Raw genomic sequence first — 20,158 nt, 5'->3', positions numbered from 1 at the left:
GATGCAGCGGTCGCATTTGCGAATTTTATTGGGAGACTACTACATTGTGGTATCGTGGTCTGTGACTTTTTTTTATCTGCCTTGCCCAAGCTTGATACATCGAACTTAAATAATTAATTTAAATTTAGGGACTTGCTTACCATTTTCTCAATTTTGTACTCCTATAGGGGTTTTTTTTTGGTGTTGTTTGCTGTTCTAACTTTGCTGACCCCATGCCCATACTGGGACATCTGTGTGGTGGGGGGGGGGGTAAAAAAAGCTTCATAGCTCATCGGATTCCCCCTGCGATCTAAATAAAGATGTTGAAGACAACCAGAATTTGCTCTCAACGTGCACTGCTGTTGTTGTTGCTGCGAATGTCCAAACGAATAACAAATCTCCGATCAAAGCGACTTTCCTGCTTCGAGGAGGGGTGGCGGGGAAGGAAATTTTATGGGCACGGAAGTTACAATTATTCATCATCTGTCACTGGTCCGTTGAAGTGGCGTGATTACGACGGTGGGCGGACCTTTAAGTCGTAGTTCACGGTGCACAACTTGCACGTTGCATTGACGGCGGGGCGAGCGTGGGAGCAAGGTGTCCGTGACGAAGAGTGAAGAGCTTCGTTGCTCTTCGGATTCCTCCGGTTTGAAAATTCACGTCAATTTTGCCGGCTCCTTCGGGTAAGTAGAACTCTTCAAAGTTGTAAAACGTAATGCTATTAATCTGCTTGCAATTGGCTACCGTGGACATTACATAGAGTCATTGTCTCTACACGTTTGGTAACATCATTGGGGAGCGGTGGGGTAGTGGTTAGCGCGCTGCGAACCTGGCGACCCCGGGTTCGACTCCCCGCTCAGAACTGGTCCTAGGCCTCCTCTAGGTCGACTCAGCCTCAAATGAGTACTCGGTGCTATGTGTAAACATTGCCACTGAGGAGAGAAAGGTGGTCGGGCGTGGTGTGCCGTGCCGGCCTTTATAGGTGCTACTCGCTAACAGCACTTGCCCCAACATTCTGTTAAAACCACAAACACCGGCGACGATTATCTGAACCGGTCCCGGTGTGTAAAACATCGCCCCTCCTTGGGGAGTCAAAGTCTCTTCATCTCCCCCCCACCAATCGCTTTGTAACAACGTTGGCCTTGTTAGCAAGAGGGTGGTGGGGATTGTAGCATTAATACAACACGCTGGAGGTGTCAATGCGACATTAACCACTGCATGTTTAAACGCAGAATGCGTAACGATTCGGTCATGTGCGTTTGTCGATTTGAGCGTGAAAGGCCGTGGCCCACCATCGATCAGATTATGCGCCAACATTAATTGATTATAAACAAAATGGTAAGCTGGTAAACTTTGTAATTGGCGTTTCGGGAAATGTATGAAATGCCATGGAGTGTTGTGAGAAAATGGAGAAGGCCCTTCCTTTTTTGTGCTTGCTGACCATCCACGAAATGCCATGGGGGGTGTTGTTGTGAGAAAATGGAGAAGGGCCTTCTTTGTGCTTGCTGACCATCCACGAAATGCCATGGGGCGGTGTTGTTGTGAGAAAATCGAGAAGGCCCTTCTTTCTTTGTGCTTGCTGACCATCCACTACTGTAGCAAGGGCCTCCTCGAGGAGGAGGAGGCCTGAAATGCCACTTGGGAGAGGTTTGCGGTGCCCACACTTCTAAAGCGCATTAACTGCGCTTTAGAATAATTGGGGTTGACCCTTTCTGGCAATAAAATAGCAGGTGTTAATGTGTTCAAACGCCAAATAGAAACCTTTTTACGAGGAATCCTGTATGCATTTAACCACGCGTACTTGTGGTGAACAAGCAAACATCTTAACACCCGTATGAATTATTGCCCGTATCAAAATATTACAATAGGTTTTACCCTTTCTGGCAATAATACAGGTGTTAAGATGCAAAAAAAAACATGCTCCATTAATGATAAGCTTTCGTGACTGCAGGAATTCATACTAATTTAATTTTTCTATCTACGTGAATATACCGAAAGACCCAAAGAGTATGAATTCCTGCAATCACTAAAGTTTTAAATCATTATTAGAGCAAGTATGCTCAAATAATAATCTATTCATTGTCTTTGAAACACAACAGAGACAGCTTTCTTTATAGCCTCGTCTCAAAGTGTTAGGGACCAGAGAACGCCAAAAGACGACCAGCACAAAGACAATGCCACTATCAGGACATTTCTAGCTCTAGGTGAGCAGCTACACTGTAACCTTTCTTGCCAGTATCAAACTATAACAATAGGTTTTACTCTTTCTGATAAAACATATTGCATGTTCACCACAAGTACGTGTGGTTAATGGAGACATGATTCCTTGCAAAAGGTTTCTGTTTGGTGTTTGAGCATCTTAGCACCTCCCGTTTTATTTTGCCAAGAAAGAGTAAAACCTATTCTTAGACTTTGATACTGCCAAGAAAGGACCCATGTTCGCTGCGTGGACAGAGGTAATCGGGGGGGGGGGGTATTAAATGTTTCTATACAATCAAGCTTGCCACATTGTTTCAGCTGCCACGCCGGGGAATCGAATCCAACCGGTGACCCTATGGGTCAGCAAGGCCTCGCTGCTGCTGCTGCTAACCATGATAACATCACAGCAGTTATATTCCTTGTAGAGGATTATTGCAGTTGCATAGTTTTTGTTATTGGGCCAAGGGAAATTTCTAAAGTTCACAAAGGTCGTGGAATGGGTGCGTTTATATGAGACAATGAAGAGACGTATTTGGCAAATTTGGCGTGTTAAATCAGATATCCTTACCGATTATATGACAGTACAACGTACATGTTTTACAGTACAGTATTACAGGACGCCGGTAAATATGGCACAAGTGAAAACTTGGAGAAAAAATGGCACAATAATAATCAGAGGGTTAGGCTTAATCAGCTTATTCCATTCAGATCTGTATGTAATTGTTAGCACAGTACTTCGATTACCACATTAGCTATAACTGTTAGTACAGGACTTTTAACTGTTAATACAGTGCCGTTTCCGTGTGCCATGTGTTTACCCTCGTTATAACTTGTGTCATTGTTTTACTGTGCCAATTTTACCCCGTGTCGTTTTTATCTAAGATCCAGTACTGTATTACAGGTGGCCCAGTGGTTAGTGCACTGCTCCATTGTCAACCCACAATGGCGATTGATAGTAAAACCTTGTTCTTGACGGCCCTTATCGTGGCCACCATATCGATTGATATAAATTCGTTGTAACCTTTAGGCCCTCTACCACTCTGCCCCTCCTGTGAAGGTTTCTTGGCTTGGTTTGGCAAGCTGGGATGTTGTAGACCTAATTGACTAATTTCTTTGTTGTGATAACTTGTTTGTGGCTTTTGTTTTGGTGCCATTTATTAATTTGTTACGTATTTTGATTGAAAGTAGGGGTTTTCATTCGCTTGGTAGGGGCTGTCTATGGGATTTGGTCCTCATATATAATAAAACGTATTGCGTTGTGGGATGCTATTAACATGAATGACGCTATATAAAATGAAAGCATTATTATTATTGATGGAACAATTGACGACGTACTGCTTTGAAATGCCAGTTGAGGTTGACGGGCTACTCGACATGTTTGGAATGCCACTTCATGGACAACTTTCATCGAGGGATGTCTGTCGTGTACCCCACAATCCAACGGGTGACCCAATATAGTGGCTAAGCAACCTGAAATCGACCATCTGATCTTTTTATCGGTCATCCCAAAAAACTAAGTGACTGAATATGCTGTAGAGTAAGTATATAATCAGACTATTTATACTGGAGGAATCCGATGAGCTATGATGCTCTTTTTTCACAGATGTCCCTCGCCTGGTATACAGGAGGTCGTCGGTTCCATCCCGAGCCTGACACCTGCTATGTATTTGGAATCTGCATGTTCTTTCTTTCCGTGGTCGCGTGGGTTTTTCTTCGGGTCCTCCAGGTTTTCCCTACACATTTAGAATCAACTGCTGAGATAAATTTCCACATTGATAAGCCACTTTGTTGAGCTATCATTTGTGGCCAGGATGCTTCTGAAAAATAGCTATATATTCTAGATTTGAAGCTTTCGTGACTGCAAGGATTCATACTTTTTGGGTTTTTTCGGTAAAGTCACGTAGGTTAAAAGAAAACAAATAAATTTAATCACGACGTTTCGGAGGCAACACAAGCTTCCGTCTTCAGGTGAAACCATCACAGCAATGATACAGCAATTTTGCTGTGACGGTTTCACCTGAAGACGGAAGCTTGTGTTGCCTCCGAAACGTCGTGATTTAATTTATTTGTTTTCTTTTAACCTCCGTGACTTTACCGAAAAAAAACAAAGAGTATAATAGCTATATAGCTCAGTGGGCCTTAACTGGTCAAATGTACCTGATGTACCTGATGATGATTGCTTGTGTTGCAATCGAAAGGTCGTATGCTATTATTTAATTTATTATTTTCTCTTTCTACGTGACTTTACCGAAAGAACCAAGGAGTAAAATGTAAGATATTTGAGTTTTTAGTTGTTGCTATTGTTGATGTTATTGCTGCTTTTGCTTATGTTGTTTCTGCCATTTCTGTTGCTGTTGTCACTGCTGTGGCTGTGCCACAAGGCAAGTCCAGGCTGCTTGTTGCAGAAACACAAGAAGGCCGCACAAAAAAACAGCCGTTTTAGCTAAATCTATTTAAATAAAAGAAAATGTTTTTGTTAAAAAACAAGTTTTTCAATGCATACAATTGTATTTGCACTCAAAAGTAGAAAATACGTAATTTTGACCTCAGAATTAATCAAATTTACGTACTGAATAAAAGTGGGTGGTTTCCTTTCAATGTTTAATTTTCTTTATGAAAGCCACCCACATTTATTCAGCACATCAAATTGTATTAATCCTGGGGTCAGAATGATTTACTTTCTACGTTTGAGTGGAAATAAAAGTGTGTGCATTAACATTTTTTTAAACAAATAATAAAAATATTGTAAAAATTATTTGTCTATGTACATGTTCATTCTAAGATCTCAATCCAGACAATAATAATAGTTCAATACTGTCGGGATAATTCTTATATATTGTAAATAGTGTAATACAAATTAAAACACGAAGAGGCCCAGGATCGGTGTGTCCTGGACTGGTTCTTAAAATTAAATATTGAATTGTGACGCGTATATCCGAAGATATTAAGCATGAAATATTTGAAAGAATATAAACAGACAACAGGTCAAGTTAAATAATAGTGTGGAATAGCAGTAATTTTAAACGATTATGAATGGAAAAACCATGTATAAAAGCGTTTACATCTTTAATAAACACTAATGAAAGATACAAACACATAGGAGCAGCAAGAATAAGTGCCTGCCTGTTGAACCTGTTTAACTGTACTCCCAGTATTATATCAAAAGTTTAATCTTAATTCAAAAATAATAGTGGCGCTTATAATAGCAGTGGTCCTTATATAATAACCATGAGATGTGAAATTGAATGAAAATTTTAATATATGTTCACGGTTTATAATACCCAAAGTGGGTTAGTAATTATTTGAAGCAAGTTAAAATGGTCCACATTTATAATAGTATCGCCTTTAAGTTCTAAATCGTTAACACCAACTTAGTACATGGCATTGGTCAGTGTTGAATGTCCAAAGTGTATTTCCCAATGTAAAACCCATTGAGCTATAGAGCCCTTTTTAAAGGTGACTTTGCACATAATGAATATTTACCACAGGAATAAAGACCAACAACATGGTATATAACCTACATCTATCGTGTGTTAGACTTTAATTGAGATCAGGTTAGCTATGTTTATCTCACAGTGATTGCAGTTATTTCCAAGACTTCCTGTTAGCAGGCGACTGCATATACATTGAAGACATTCATAAAATGGTTGACGCCTCCATTTTATCGTGGCTTGACCAGACACATAAACATTAACATTATTTGTGGCAGCAGTACTGCTTACTTTATTTCACTGCACACAATATAATCCTATTTTTGTGTCTATTTTACCTCAACATTTTTATTTGTAACTTTGCCGTTACGTTTTAGAAGTGAGTTTCGAGTGCACGTTCAGGGCTCTGACGTGGTAACATGGTTTATCATTTGCACACTGGGCTTGCCATCCAGAAGGGTTGCCAATTCAATTCGATATCCCTGTACGGCAGTTGCCACAAAGTGGGCAATCTTCCTAAATCCACCCACAAGTATACATGGGATCAACACAGTTAGTCAGCAGGTCACGTGCGGTGAATAAAGTGTGGTTACACCCACCTAATACATAAAGGTAGTGAAGGTAACCGAACACGTAGGCTTTCGTGAATAATACTATTCACACTAAAGTTTAGTTTTTTTCGCGTGTGATGGAGTGACGTGTGGATACTCCTAACTCTCCCAAAGATGTCTGACCAGCATGGAAGAGTAGGCAAAACGTTCCCCGTAGGGTTTGCACTCTCTAGAGCTCCCTCGAGTTGAGGCTCTTCGGCCAGCAGTGGCATAAACAAGACATAGCAGGGTTACACCTATACCCTTTCACTGAGAATGACCAGGGTAAATTTACCACGCGTTATCTCGGGTTTCCCTGCTGTGTGAATTTTCGCGCGTGACAGTGCGTTCTGAATTCATTCGTAAAGTTAAGCTGAAAACGATTACCAGATTTTGACTTTTGGAACCAGTGATCAGTTTTGAAAACCTAAGTTTTACACACACCGATTGACTCACAATAGGAAAGGTTTAAGTTGAAATGCCAGTTGAGGTTGACAAAACATCACCTCTCGAGGGTCAATAAAATTACTACCACTTTGTGGGAAGTCAACAAGGACAGTCCTGTAGAGTAGCTGGCCCCCCACCATTAGAATGTGGAATTTCCATCACTGGTTCAAGTCAATCAGCTGAGTCGAATGCCATTAAATAATCATTGGCAGGGAGACAATCTTACCCTTTGACTTGCTAGCATTATTACAAAGAAACCTCTTAATAATGTTACCTTTTTGGAATATTTTTTTTATAGATCAATTTCCAATAAAAAACGTTCGCAAATTAATGATGTGTTGTTTGTAGACAAACAATATTAACAGCCCTCTTGTTACTTTGCAGCATGGCGATTGGGTTTTTTCTTCACCAAGAGGAGACGTCTCACATATCGAAGAGATGCAAGTGGCGGGGAGAGAACAGGTAATGGACTCTCTGAAGCTTCCTCTGTCTCCTCTTTCATTTTAAAGTGTCCCAATTTGAGAATTACAGTTGCAGAAATTGGACGAAACGACCACGTCTTTCGGTTGTAAGGTATGAGGGCACATGTCAACCTTTGGTTAAAATGGAATGTGTGACTGCAGTCCAACGGATGGATGAGTGCATTTGGTTGGAGATGCTACATTTTACATTGGCAATGTCTTTTTTGTTTTTTGATCACAGGCAGAGTTACTCGAATTTTAAGCGAGTATAATTGGCTCAAACAAAGTAAGCGTGTTTCCTGGATGCTTGATTGTTCCAAAGCTAGGAAAGCTGCCCCATATTGGGCCTCCTGTGGATCGTGACAGTAATTTATTGCTGTTTAAGCCAAAAATACTTCCCACTAGTTTCAGATAAAAAGACAGGGGGTCCATTTCACTACTGTACAAATCAGCCTATGTGCCTTATAATGTGTTTTTTTCAGCATTTATGTTTGGCAAATTCTATACTGGTTTACAATTCTGATACGTATTTGTTTTTACGTTTGGCCCCATGGTAGTTTTATTCTCAAATTCTCTTAATCAGCCCTGGCCCACTCAACAAGATTGTCCTGTTTACAAAGATTATTTTACATGTGCCAATGTATCGATCAAATTGTGACCAAGAAAGCTACCGGTGGCTTAAGACTGTTGTATGATTTCAATGCCAATTGGGATCTGTTTAGCAAATGCTGTTGGGTTGACTGACATTTTATTCAATGTACTCCACGAACACCAAACACTGGATTGGTCCAATCAAATGCCACTGGTAAACATTGGTCTTGAAAGCCCCTGGACGATTTACTTGGGTGTATCTTTTTTACGTGCTAAAATATTCTGCTTAGCTATTATTTTATGATTACACTAACTTTACTACCCGGCTTCGCCCGAGACTTGGATTCTTGTCTTGGATTAATACACGGCCTATGCGGAGGGTGGGGGGGGATGCGTGACGTCAGCAGGCACACTGCGTAACGCTGCCGCATGCGGGTGACATCACAGATGTGACGTCACCGCTCACTTGCCGTGCAAAATAATACATGCATTATTGCACCCCCCCCCCAAAATACAAAGGTCTATTTTTATACTTTTTGCATTGTGTACAGTCTGGAAGCTACCCACATGCCAAATTTCAAGTTGCATGTCGGGAAGTATGCTAAACATTTCGAACAGACACACATATTCACAAATTTCCCTTTTATAGATAAAGATATAGTATGTGCACGATACCCCCAGGCCTTTCTCCAGCCATGCTGTGCAGGTAGTGGGAGTTATTTGACCATATTTCACCACGATGGTCAGTATGGGTTGGTAAACTTGGGAGTATGGCAGTACACAGCAGCAATATGTTTTACCACACGTCACTCTGCTACCCACCTTGACCCAGTCACCTGGCATGCGGTGTTGAGCCTGGATAGTGATAGCATGGGCAGCAATCATCTAGAACAGGTGATAGAGACATTGCAGTGAAGTATTTCTGTTTTTTTTTTAATACATGTACAAAATGAACCTTAATATAATCTTAACATTAAATTAAAAGTTCCACGTGCAAGTTCGTGAACAATAGAATATATATTTTGATTTGAAGCTTTCGTGACTGCAGGAATCCATACTCTTTGGTTCTTTCGGTAAAGTCACGTAGGTAGAAATAAAATAAATCACGACGTTTCGGGCACAACACAAGCGTACATCATTAGGTGATTTATTTTATACCCACGTGACTTTACCGAAAGAACCAAAGAGTATAGAATATATATTTTTCATGTTAATATTTGTGATGAGTGGAATTTAGCACCGGATGATATTTCTGTGTTGTTAATCACCAATTCACTTGTGACATTTCACCTAATTGGTAATTGATTCTCCTACTTAACAAAGTAGCTTATAAAGGCTTGATAAGTTTGTTTAAAACATACACAATGAGTCGTGTGTTACCTGTGTTTATGAAGGTTAAACTTGCAGTAAAAAGTCCACATCTTTTCTTCGAATACACAGATGCAGCATCCTTGACGTGAACTGGATTTTGAAAATAATGAAAATCGTTGCCTTCCTGTGTCACGGGAACCATCACCACTTGTGCAAAGAAGATCAGAACTACCACAATGTTGAAAAGTTGCTTGAAGAGGTGATGGGTGAGTGATATGTTCTGGCAACACCAATAGAACATAAATGATCCTTTCAAATGTATTGATGTTTCATCAAAATAATTATGAGAAATACGGTGCTGCTCAGGGGTCACAGCAGTGAGGTGGCACAGCTGAGATCCTGTGATTGAGTCCAGGATCTCACCTGTGATTGAACAAAGTTCTCAATTGTAGTAAGTTTATTGCCTCACTCTAGTTGTTAATGACTGTGCACAAACAATTATGACGTAACATTTGGTTTTTCACATATTTTTTCGCAAAATTTCAGCAGTGAGAATAAAAAAAGTGTTGGTTTGACTGCCATGCGATTACATTTTAAAATCCTTTATATTAAGTTCACTTGTGCGCTTGCTTGCTTGCTTACGACCGTGCAAATCTTTCGGTCGTTGTTTAACCCACTTCCCGTGATCCAATCGAGCTGACATTTTCTACACAGACTCGTTGTGTGTGACAATTAATGTTCGTGAAAAAATTTTCCCCAAATTTTACACTTTTTAGGACAAAAATATTATATTTAATTACCAATTGCTTAATGGTGCAATGCAATCATCTGACCCATAGGTGGCAGCCATCTCAAGCCAGAGGACGAGAGGACTCTAGCCGCCACGCATATAAAGGATTTATAGTTTAACAAAATGCAGCACCGAGTGCATATAGAAATACAACTCGATGGCATGGGTGGTTCTGTGATATGTCCCCATGCAGGCTGTTCTCTGGATGGATGCTTCGCTCCATGACTTGACACCGATAGTACAATTAGAAAAAAGTGTCACGTTGACAAAAGACAAACAGTTCACTGCTTTAGCCCACCGGTGTGTTGAAGCGTGAAACCACAACATTTACAATTTGAGTACGACGTCGTACTCAAATTGTAAATGTTGTGGTTTCACGCTGATGATGATGCTGGATGCAATTACCAGCGAAACGTCGTACTCAAATTGTAAATGTTGTGGTTTCACGCTTCAACACACCGGTGGGCTAAAGCAGTGAACTATTTGTCTTTTGTCAACGTGACACTTTTTTACTGATTGGCCGTGTCGGGTGGTGGAGGGTTACGACACATTTATAAATAACGCGATCTAAACCCAAAAACGTTGATTATGAATAATATTGGTCGCGAAAGCCTGCTACGTGTTAAACTGAGTACAATCAGAATAAAATTACCACGAAGCACAAGAACCCTTTGAAAGAACAGCATGTACCTTGTCCTCCAGGCAGTACAATTTAATACAGGACTCATTAGTTTATTTTGGATTAGATTGTGCAGGTATGACAGTGTTTACACTGTAACCCTCCACCACCCAAGAGAGGCAATCAAACTTAAAAATTTTGCTACATTCCGGTTTTCTAATAATAGAAACTCAACTGGAACATTTCCCACGTGACAACTTGATTTAATTGGCTGAATTTAATGGAATTGTTTGGAAATTGTGTGAGGTGGTTCAATAATTTGTAACTGTCTTCACAGAGGTTAATAACAGTTACTAATACACAAAGCCAAGTACAGTTTAACAGGTGATTGCAAAATGCACAAATTGCCCACCATATATGCCAGCACACCATACTTATAGAGTCAGTAGTATCTGCACACATGGGGGAGAGGCGGAGGAGAAGAGGACATCGGTGGCGGCGAGAAGCTCTCCGCAGGAGCTAGAATAAGGCGGCCGTAGGTTGCCGGAATTCTAGTACAAATAGATTTCTCACTTTCTTTTAACAAAAATAATTAAAGTAAAGTCCTGTTCAAACTCAGCCTTGAGGGACACACATCTTGTGTGTAAATGCCTCTTCGGTGGTTGAAACCTCCTATTCATATTGCAGAATGAATCATTCCATTGTACAGCAAAGATCGTATTTTCACAAATCGGTGCTCATCGTATTGACGCCGGGTGGATGAATGGTAGAATAATTTTCCTAAGCGGCGTTCGAACTCGTACGCTTCGCAGTCACTCACGTGTGTTACCTGTTGCGTTGCTTCGCGCTGTGTGTACACATGTGCGTCATCTCGAAAGAACGGAAGTGGGGTTTTTTATTTTGCACTTGGGCCTGCCCTACATCATTTTGTCTCTTTAAGTACGAACATTTATTAACAGAAACAATAAAGAGCTTATATTCTTGGTTCTTTCGGTAAAGTCACGTAGAAGGGAAACAAAAAAAAATGTATTTTATTATTTTTATATTATTTTATTGTTTCCCTTCTACGTGACTTTATCGAAAGAACCAAGAATATGAATCCCTGCAGTCACGAAAGCTTTAAATCAAAATTTAAATAAAAAATAAAGAGCTTTTAAAAAAAGAAATACCGTTACATGGATAAATGGCCACTCCAATTGCATTATAAATGGAATGAAAGTCTTGCCAAAACATTTGTGATACTTGTTTTTCAACCCGTATATTTAACACACTGGAAAAACCAGTCACTGCAGTGTTATGATAACGATTCTCGTTTCTATTCGCAGAATTTATGGCCTCCAAATGTTTCGCAACATTTCCCTTTTTTAAGGCCTCTACGAAAGTTACTGGTACGTATGCAGTAAGCATGCACATAGGTCGTTGTATCTTGCTTTATAAAGGTGCGCTATTTTAATGCCTTTAAGCATTGGAAATCGTAATAATATATTTGTACATGTTTTCGACTTATGAAAAATGTAAGTTCCATTTATTGAAAATGTAAGTTGCTCTTTGAACCTGGCAACCTGAGTTAAATTCATGGAAAACGCCAGTGACGAGTGATATCTGAACCAGTTTGCTTCACACCCCCATGACCAGCATGGTATAGGGATGATTTAACGAAGCAGTGGATTGACAAATGTCTATAAATCATTATTATTATTAGAATTGTGTTTTCCTTTATTTTAAAATATTTACTCTGACTGGTGTATTTCTAGCACATTCCAAAATGTGGCCTTTGTTATTTCTTTAAAAGGTCGAGCATTGTTGTTGAAGATGGTTTAATAATTAAATATTCCTTATTGCTCGCCCTTTTAAGGAACAATTAATATGTATTGTGTACATCCTGGTTATGGTATTTGAAGCAATGCACTGCCACTGTAATTATTCAGAAACAAGCGAGATGGCCGACACAGAAGAACAAGTGGTATCTGTGAATAAGTGTACACAGACAGATTTTCCGGACGTTCTACCACAGAGGTGATTGGAATAACAGGAGACACTGCACGACACTTGCATTCTGGCCATGCGATGCATCATATTTATTGCCATGCACACTGATTGCTACTGGAGCTCATGACCGACAATCACTTTCCTTACATCCTTTGGTAACTCATAAGATGCAATAATTATTGTGAACGAAGGAAACTGTTTGACAAGAAATATGTGTTCGGCTCTAAGACTGCTAGACAAAGTAGTTTGCCTCATCTATAATTTTTTGCAGACCTTTGTTAATCCACTGCTCGATGAATGCCTACCCACGTACATATTGCTGTTTCAGGTTGTTTGACCATACAGTACTTCACTACACTGCCCTGTGCGTGTTGATGAGGTCAGGAATCAAACTGAGGTCACCCGGGTTCAAGGCACAATGTACTAACTATTGCACCACTGCTCCATCCGATTACAATTTGCAGGGTGTTTTATATTTATTTCAACAACGTTCCACTCTCAGATCTCCATTGCTGATGGTGGCTATGTTCAAATGAGGTCTAGATGCTATGTCGGCAAATGTTCATGAAAATATATATTATACAGAACATAGTCACACTGATCTAAGGGTAAAATGTGTTGGTGACAGGTGGCTACGTGGCCCAGAAGTCTGAGCAATTTCTGTTCTTGGGTATGGCAATATGTTCAAGAGCTAAATGCCAATGTCGAGACCACAGTGGTTTACTATATGGTCCATAGTTTGGATTGCATGGCCACAATCAAACTGTGGCTTGTCTTTGATTTTAAATTCATGGAGGAGATGTACGCATCGCCCTGTTGATGTTTTGATGCATTTGACGGTCACACCAGTGTCTTCGAGGAATGTCAAACGACTGGAGGTGCGATAATTTAGTCTCAAATGAGCCGTTTATTCTGGAGGTCTGCATTGTTCCACTCAATTCGCCATCATTCTTTTGGATCTGGGTGACATTCTAGGATGTTGACCGCAGCACGATCTCAGAAGGGGGATCGGGACTTGAGTCGACGACGAGGAACATTGTTCAGATCTTGGTTGATGATGGGTGCATGGTTGTCGTTGGCAATAAATGTGTGAACTGCCTTGCAGTTTGCATGCCTCTGCGAAAATTTGGTGGAAGAATGTTCACGAGAACAGAGAGCCAGGGCATTGGTATCGGTTGCAGTAATCCGGTAATGATGTGCATTGGGTTATTTAATTGTGCATCTGGCAATTTTGCGTACTGGCTCCGAGACCAGGCTGGAGGGAAGTGTGTTGCTCTCCAGCCAGAGGCACCCCAGGTCATTCCTTCAAGTTTCTCTCGCAAGGAAATTCTTGATTTGGTCTTACAATAGAAATGTTTTATGTGGCGCTTAAAGGTCAGGCCTCTATTCATGATCACCCCTAGATATCTTGGTGAAGGGTCATTGTGCACTGACTGGGTTGTCACAGAAGGAAACTGCTTGCGCTCGTTTTGTAAGTATTTACTCCGAGTCTCCAGTGACTGAAATATTCCTTCAACAAAATTAGATAAGTGAGCAATGAACCGGCACCACTGAGATGCTGGGTTGGAATCTGGGTCTCGGACACCCGTGATTATACCAGATTCCGAAGTGTAAGCACGTTTCAGCTCTCAGCTGTCAACAATGACTGCTAAAAGAAAATCTCTTTCATTAGATTATTCACTTAATTTGGATTATTTTTACTCTCAGACTTAAACCATTCTGTTTGGTGTGTGATTGAGTAGCCACACTAGTGTGTTTCTTATATGGTTTAAGATTTATTGCCTTTTCTGACAAAGGGTGATGCACAACTATATGTAGAGTTTCGGATAGCATTTTTTCATCACATGCAATAATAAGCATAATTTAATTGGAGAGAAAAGCAAAAACATGTCATAAAATAAATTGTTGGTGATATTTTGGAGGAAACAATGGTGATTTACACCTTCACATGTCCATACGTAATTTCCTTTCTGCCTTAGACTGCCTTCCAGTGTTATTGTTATTGATTGGTGGTGACCTAGATAGGGGTGTAACGTGTGAGTGCCCACAAGTCTTCCCAGCCATGTGGCCTTCGTGAAAAAGTTTGGATAACCACCCCCCAAACCACCACTGCCTGTTATGGTGTGGAAGCACTTGCATGTAGGGAAACACTTAATGGCTGAAATATTTATGAAATTACAATTTCATGGAGCAAAAATGTTAAGATTTCATCCCATGTGACTACATTGTTTATGTATCTGACTGTACAATAATTTTAATTTGTTGACAATTAAGTGACAGGATACTAAATTGTGGAACCGAACGTAGTGCATACATACCTCTTGTAGCAAATTCTATTTAACCAAATATACATCCTTTGATATAGAACACGACGTGTGTTTCTTTCCAGAATTCACGGTTTGATTAACATTGTAAAATATTCTTTGGTTCTTTTCGGTTAAGTCACGTCTAAAAATAAAATAATAAATCAAAATAAAACAACACATTACGACGTTTCGATTGCAACACAAGCAATCATCATCAGGCATAAAGGAAATAGCAACAAAAATCTAACTAGAAAACTATAGACCGACATACAAGCAGACAGACATCACAACGGCACACATAGAGAGGAGTATACAGGCACACGAAAATTAAATAACCTAGTAAAATATTGAAATGTGATGTAATACAACACAGAGAGTCGGTTAACACACAATTAACGCATGGCCTGGTTGACTACGTGTTTCAAAATTTGCTAAGTTAGAATTTTAAGTGTGAGCAACAAATATCTAACTAGAAAACTATAGACAGACATACAAGCAGACAGACATCACAACGGCACACAGAGAGAGGACACAAATCGGCTGTGTGAGCAACAAAAATCTAACTAGAAAACTATAGACAGACATACAAGCAGACAGACATCACAACGGCACACAGAGAGAGGACACAAATCGGCACAAAGAGATGGTCGTTTCTGTGACGGTCCCTTAAATATAGAGAGGAGGGGGAGGGGACGGGGGGAGGGAGAGGGCGGGGAAAATCAGCATATCAATGAGTGCACGCCAACGTACTCCCATTGTAAGTGAGATGATAGACGCGGCACGGGAGGCAAACCAGAAAATTAGGACAAACGCGGTACGGGAGGCAAGCCTGAAAATTAGGAGACAAGCACACGAAAATTAAATAACCTAGCAAAATATCGAAATGTGATGTAATACAACACAGAGAGTCGGTTAACACACAATTAACGCATAGCCTGGTTTATTACGTGTTTCAAAATTTGCTAAGTTAGAATTTTAAGTGTGAAATTTCAAGGAGAGGACACAGGCAGAGAGAACAAATAGCCAGAAAGAAAAAAGGATAAGTTTAAAACTTCCCCGTAGAAGTGGTTCAATCTTAATTTGGGAGCTTTCGTGACTGCAGGAATTATTCTTTGGTTCTTTTCGGTTAAGTCACGTCTAAAAATAAAATAATAAATCAAAATAAAACAACACATTACGACGTTTCGATTGCAACACAAGCAATCATCATCAGGCATAAAGGAAATAGCAACAAAAATCTAACTAGAAAACTATAGACCGACATACAAGCAGACAGACATCACAATTTTCGTGTGCCTGTATACTCCTCTCTATGTGTGCCGTTGTGATGTCTGTCTGCTTGTATGTCGGTCTATAGTTTTCTAGTTAGATTTTTGTTGCTATTTCCTTTATGCCTGATGATGATTGCTTGTGTTGCAATCGAAACGTCGTAATGTGTTGTTTTATTTTGATTTATTATTTTATTTTTAGACGTGACTTAACCGAAAAGAACCAAAGAATAATTCCTGCAGTCACGAAAGCTCCCAAATTAAGATTGAACCACTTCTACGGGGAAGTTTTAAACTTATCCTTTTTTCTTTCTGGCTATTTGTTCTCTCTGCCTGTGTCCTCTCCTTGAAATTTCACACTTAAAATACTAACTTAGCAAATTTTGAAACACGTAATAAACCAGGCTATGCGTTAATTGTGTGTTAACCGACTCTCTGTGTTGTATTACATCACATTTCGATATTTTGCTAGGTTATTTAATTTTCGTGTGCTTGTCTCCTAATTTTCAGGCTTGCCTCCCGTACCGCGTTTGTCCTAATTTTCTGGTTTGCCTCCCGTGCCGCGTCTATCATCTCACTTACAATGGGAGTACGTTGGCGTGCACTCATTGATATGCTGATTTTCCCCGCCCTCTCCCTCCCCCCGTCCCCTCCCCCTCCTCTCTATATTTAAGGGACCGTCACAGAAACGACCATCTCTTTGTGCCGATTTGTGTCCTCTCTCTGTGTGCCGTTGTGATGTCTGTCTGCTTGTATGTCTGTCTATAGTTTTCTAGTTAGATTTTTGTTGCTCACACAGCCGATTTGTGTCCTCTCTCTGTGTGCCGTTGTGATGTCTGTCTGCTTGTATGTCTGTCTATAGTTTTCTAGTTAGATATTTGTTGCTCACACTTAAAATTCTAACTTAGCAAATTTTGAAACACGTAGTCAACCAGGCCATGCGTTAATTGTGTGTTAACCGACTCTTTGTGTTGTATTACATCACATTTCAATATTTTACTAGGTTATTTAATTTTCGTGTGCCTGTATACTCCTCTCTATGTGTGCCGTTGTGATGTCTGTCTGCTTGTATGTCGGTCTATAGTTTTCTAGTTAGATTTTTGTTGCTATTTCCTTTATGCCTGATGATGATTGCTTGTGTTGCAATCGAAACGTCGTAATGTGTTGTTTTATTTTGATTTATTATTTTATTTTTAGACGTGACTTAACCGAAAAGAACCAAAGAATAATTCCTGCAGTCACGAAAGCTCCCAAATTAAGATTGAACCACTTCTACGGGGAAGTTTTAAACTTATCCTTTTTTCTTTCTGGCTATTTGTTCTCTCTGCCTGTGTCCTCTCCTTGAAATTTCACACTTAAAATTCTAACTTAGCAAATTTTGAAACACGTAATAAACCAGGCTATGCGTTAATTGTGTGTTAACCGACTCTCTGTGTTGTATTACATCACATTTCGATATTTTGCTAGGTTATTTAATTTTCGTGTGCTTGTCTCCTAATTTTCAGGCTTGCCTCCCGTACCGCGTTTGTCCTAATTTTCTGGTTTGCCTCCCGTGCCGCGTCTATCATCTCACTTACAATGGGAGTACGTTGGCGTGCACTCATTGATATGCTGATTTTCCCCGCCCTCTCCCTCCCCCCGTCCCCTCCCCCTCCTCTCTATATTTAAGGGACCGTCACAGAAACGACCATCTCTTTGTGCCGATTTGTGTCCTCTCTCTGTGTGCCGTTGTGATGTCTGTCTGCTTGTATGTCTGTCTATAGTTTTCTAGTTAGATTTTTGTTGCTCACACAGCCGATTTGTGTCCTCTCTCTGTGTGCCGTTGTGATGTCTGTCTGCTTGTATGTCTGTCTATAGTTTTCTAGTTAGATATTTGTTGCTCACACTTAAAATTCTAACTTAGCAAATTTTGAAACACGTAGTCAACCAGGCCATGCGTTAATTGTGTGTTAACCGACTCTTTGTGTTGTATTACATCACATTTCAATATTTTACTAGGTTATTTAATTTTCGTGTGCCTGTATACTCCTCTCTATGTGTGCCGTTGTGATGTCTGTCTGCTTGTATGTCGGTCTATAGTTTTCTAGTTAGATTTTTGTTGCTATTTCCTTTATGCCTGATGATGATTGCTTGTGTTGCAATCGAAACGTCGTAATGTGTTGTTTTATTTTGATTTATTATTTTATTTTTAGACGTGACTTAACCGAAAAGAACCAAAGAATAATTCCTGCAGTCACGAAAGCTCCCAAATTAAGATTGTAAAATATCCTTTTGATTCTTCGCCCTTCGAAATCCCCACCCACCCGCACACCGCCCAGGCACACAGGGTCTTGCACCATTACTAGGAGTGTACCAAATCACCCCACCAATTTGCAGTTGCAATTAAATTCCAAAATTGATTATTATTTGGTCACATGTCCGTCGTCCCTTTTGTGTCTCATTAATGTTTTAATCTCAATTGTAGTTTTGTTTATACAGTTCGCCTAAATGTAACATGAGCATCCCATTTGCATTATTTTTTATAAACTGTAAACAATTGATCCTTGCACGATAGGAATCGATTTTTTATTGATCATTACAAGCATAAGTCTTACCACTCTGACAACCCACACACCACTCCACTAACGAGGCATGCAATGCATCACTTCATCATTTCAATTTGAGTGTTATGCTCATGACACATGCTTTGTGTGTGGGAATCTCCTATTTATGATGTATGCAAATGACATGCTAGTTATATTGATTACATGCCAATGTTATATTTAGGTTAAAGAAGTAAAGAAACTAAAGAAAAATAATACAAAGGAGACAAAACATAACATGTTTTTAAGTTAAATTGTGCCACCTGCTTTGGATAATTCACGAGAATGTTGGGGAAGGCGAAATGTGACCCTTCACACACCTTAGGTTACCTGACGAAGCTCACAATCGTGAAAAATTGTAACAATATGCAACCAACACATGCACAAATACGCAACGTTAAATTTTTATTGTTATAATAATTACAACATTTTCCCTGTGGCACACCACGGGGAGGGGAGTAAAATCAAGCATATAATACATACTCTTTGGTTCTTTCGGTAAAGTCGCGTAGGTATAAAATAAGATAAGTCGCGACGTTTCGGGCGCAACACAAGCGTCCATCATCAGGTGGGAAAGTGATGGTCTGCTGCTGAGGCAGACTGTTTTAAAAGGTTTGAAATGGGTGTAGCTCAAGGGTCATAAAGGAGTGGCTGGGGCTAGTGATGTTAATGTGAGAAATTAGCATGTTAATTGTGTTGCGCCCGAAACGTGATTTTTTTTTTTTTATACCTACGTGTCTTTACCGAAAGAACCAAAGAGTATTGATTTCTGCAGTCACGAAAGCTTCAAATCAAGATGCAATACATGTTATGTAAAAAGGGACAGAAAAGTGAACGGAGAGGGGAAAGAATGGGAAATGAGAGGAAAATGATGGAAAGGGAACAGAGGAACGGGACCAAAGCAACACGAAAGATGAGGATAGGGAGGAAGAGGCTACATAAGGGCCTCGTGTGTATATGTATACGGTGTTGGAAATAACTACGGGGGATAGGTGTGTATGGGCATTGCAGGGATTGTGAAGAGAAGTCACCTGGGACAGACTGACCAATAGTCGTCCGTGAGTAAAAATGAGCTTCATAGCTCGTCGGATTCCTCCAGTCTCAGATAAAGATTCTGATTCTGAACTTACGCAGAAGTAAGATGCATGATGGAGCAGCGTCTGTTTTCACAGGGGGCGGCGAGGAAAGGGGAGGGTTCGGAGTGGCCATGCAGGAGTCACGTGATTCACGGGAGGGTTTGAGCGATGAGCATCGCCATTCTATAATAGCAGATAAGGCGGTTTAAGAGTGTTTTTTTTTTATATTTGTTTTCATCCGTGGATAAATGTCATGAAAGCAGATTTAATGAAGTTAGCAAGAAAAAGAAGAGGAAGAAAAAAAGGAAAAACAAGGCAGGAAGATCCTGCTCTGATGGAAATCAAGCGGCTGGAGGTAATCATTTGCCAGCATCACAGAAGACCGGCGATGCACAGGTAAATGAGCGTCTCATTTTTTAAAGTAAATTTCTGCGGACATTTAATTCATTTAGCAGTCAGACTTTCTTGGCACTCGAGCACAGGCCATCATCGTCATCATCAGCCATGATCGTCCCACTG

This window comes from Lampetra fluviatilis, chromosome 1 (genome assembly GCF_964198595.1).
Source record: "Lampetra fluviatilis chromosome 1, kcLamFluv1.1, whole genome shotgun sequence".
Taxonomy (NCBI): Eukaryota; Metazoa; Chordata; class Hyperoartia; order Petromyzontiformes; family Petromyzontidae; genus Lampetra; species Lampetra fluviatilis.
The sequence above is the reverse complement of the archived record's forward strand: the minus strand, read 5'-3'. Positions refer to the sequence as shown.